The sequence below is a fragment of the Hordeum vulgare genome, chromosome 4H, assembly GCF_904849725.1.
Source record: "Hordeum vulgare subsp. vulgare chromosome 4H, MorexV3_pseudomolecules_assembly, whole genome shotgun sequence".
NCBI classification, from domain to species: Eukaryota; Viridiplantae; Streptophyta; class Magnoliopsida; order Poales; family Poaceae; genus Hordeum; species Hordeum vulgare.
In genome coordinates, this window is record NC_058521.1 from 335,954,677 (window position 1) to 335,957,889 (window position 3,213).

The window sequence follows — 3,213 nt, forward strand, 5'->3', positions numbered from 1 at the left end:
TACTAAAGAGAGGGGATGTTAGGTCATTAATTAATGGAGGTTGGGTGGAGGCAAAGAAAGAGATAAAAGGGGGGTGGTAGGGCATTAATGGAGGTGATGGAGGGGCACATGCTACAGATAAGTGGGACCTACGAACTTAATGGTAGAAATTTATCTTTAGCACCCTTTGTGGGAAACACGCTACAGATAGGCCATTATCTGTAGCGTTTTTTTACGAAGCGCTGCTAATTTGTGCAGAACCTAGGGTACCCTTTGGCCCACTTAGCAGTAGCGTTCTTAGGAAATACAAGCGCTACTGCTAAATTTTTCCAGTACCACCTTTTTTCCTGTACGCTAGTGGTACTTAGTAGTAGCGCTTGGCTCTAATAGGCACTATTAGTAACATTCTGCATATAAGCTTTTCCCTAGGAGTGTAGTTGCACCCGGATTTCTAGAAAACCTCAAAGCAAAGCCCTTGTAGATAGATTATGTCATGGAGGCTTAGAAGGGACACGAGAACATTGAACCCATGAAGAAGAAGATCAAGAAAGGCAAGGCCCCATGATTCTTAGTTGATCAACAAAGAGTCGTTTGGTTTGGCAACCACATTTGCGTACCCAACAAAGTTGAGCTCAAGAACCCGATCTCACAAGAAGTACATGACACTCTGTATTCCATCCATCCTGGAGAAACCAAGATGTACTAAGACCTGAAAGCAAGATTCTGGTGGTATGGCATGAAGATAGAAATAGCCTCCTTTGTGGCTATGTGTGATACATGCCAGAAAGTCAAAGCTGAGCATCAGCTACCGCTGGGCTGTTATAACCTCTCAAAGTGTGTGAATGGAAGTGGCACAAGGTCGGGATGGAGTTCATCACCGGATTGCCCAAGTCGAGAAAGGACAGGATTCCATTTGTGTCATAGTCAATCACCTGATGAAGGTGGCCCAATTCATTCCCGCCAAGACCTCTTACGATGGACACAAGCTAGCTATTCTCTAGATCGAACGTATTGGGAGGCTCCACGCTGTTCCTAAGGAGATCATGTCAAATCGAGGTACTCAGTTCATCTAGAGGTTCTGGAATCTGTTTCAAAAAGCCTTGGGAACCAAGCTATCCTTCAACACTACTTTCCACCCTCAGACGGGCGGACAAACAGACGAATGTATTGTGATCCTCACAGACATTCTTCGTGCTTGCGTTTTGGCATATGGATCCAAATGGGACAACTGATCACCCTTTGTCGAGTTCTCCTACAACAACAACTATCAGTCCGGTCTTCAAATGGCACCATTTTAGGTATTGTATGGATGCAAGTGTCGCACTCCCCTCAACTGGTAAGAAACCAAAGAAGGACTAGTATTTGGACCATATATTCTCTATGAAGCAGAAGAGCAAGTTCAGATGGTCAGAGAGCGTCTAGAGACCTCCAAGTCATGACAGAAGAGCTATGCGGACTCCCGCGGTCAGGTAGTGGGTTCCAACAATGGAGACCATGTCTAACTTCGAGTCACACCTCTAAAGGGAACCAAGTGCTTCCACGTCAAAGGAAACTCGCAACAAGGTACCTAGGCCCCTTCAAGATCATAGATAGGCGAGGATAAGTGTCCTACCAACTAGAGCTACCTTCCAAGATTTCTGATGTCCACAACGTTTTCCACGTATCAGAACTCCAGAAGTTCCTCCAAGTTCCCAACCACTTTGATCTCTGCAAGGACATCTATCATCAAGCCATCGATCTTCACCCATACCTCACTTATCTTGAGAGACCAATCCGCATCGTCGGTTAAGCCGAGCATTGCACACGAAGCCACGCCATCAAGTATTTCAAGGTCCAATGGAGTAACCACATGGAAGAAGAAGCAACCTCGGAGCATGAACACTACCTTATATCAGAGTTCCCTTATCTCTTTAGCGCTTAGCCTAGGAACATCGGTGACGACATTCTTGTAAGGGGTAGGTCTATCACACCGTGTGTTTTTACCACTTTGCCACAGTATGATTTTTATAAAAAATTGTAACCCTTTAAAACATTTTGTGTGATGGTGATGATTGAGTTGATTGCTATATGCTTGTTAGCCTATTTTGGTTTTTATTCAAAAAAAATATTCCCTCTCTGAGTACTAATCTTTTTGCTCCAAATCCTTGCCCAAATGATCATACCATGTGTATAGGACCTAAAGCTATTTTCAGAAAATATTATTTTGACCAAAAGGAATTTATTTATTTTAAGCGTTCAAAAAACCTATGAGTTGATATTTGTACTACAAGTCGTCAATTTAGGAGAAATGTCTTCCCCCAAATGTTTTATTTGGATCCTATTATCAAAAAGACTTCCCAAAAGGACAACATAATTATTTTAGATTTTAGTTTCTATTTTAATTAAATACCTCTTTATGAGGCCAGAAATTGTATTTCATAGGGGAACATTATCTTATTTCTTCAAAATATTTGAAAAAATTTAGGGAAACTCAGTGGACATATATTTTCAATATATAAGAGTTTCAACACATGGTGATGTTCAAAAATATGGACAAGACCCCTCAAAACACTTTGTGCCTATTGAAAGCTTTTGAAATATTTCCATAGGAAATATTCTCAATAAATTCCAGGAAAATGCTAGCAAGTTACACATGCAAAGTTTCATCTCAATCCAAGCTTATTTGGTCCACCAAAATATTCCAAACCCGTGTCTTTCTAGAACCAAATTTGATAAACTCTAGATTGCCAAGTTTCTCCGATTGATGTCAAAATTTGCAGGAGTGATCTAGACCCCAAATAACTATGCTATAGTAAGTTATGCATTTGTGGGAGTTGTTTTGCCCACCTAGATAAACAGAAACCTTCTTCTATTGATTTCTTGGGTTTTCTATATTTGCATTGCCAACTTTCTCCAAATGTGCCCAAACATGGTGATCAAGCTCAATTATTTACACTATTTGATCCTGTTAAATATCAAAGTAATTACGCAAAGTGCTCTTCCCCAAAACTCCACCAAACACCTTCAGGCATAATACAAAAACTACAATTTTGACCTCCAAAGGTATTCTTCTTGCCCCCAAATTTTTAACCCAGCCTCACAGGGATCCAAAGAATCTACAGGATCAACCCAATGGCTAAATCCATGATTGAGGGGGTGAAAAGCCACTTGCTCCTCTCTATACAACCTCTTTTCTCCTCTCTCTCTCTCTCTCTTCTATCTCTCCACTAGCCAGCCTCCAAAGCATCCCATGCT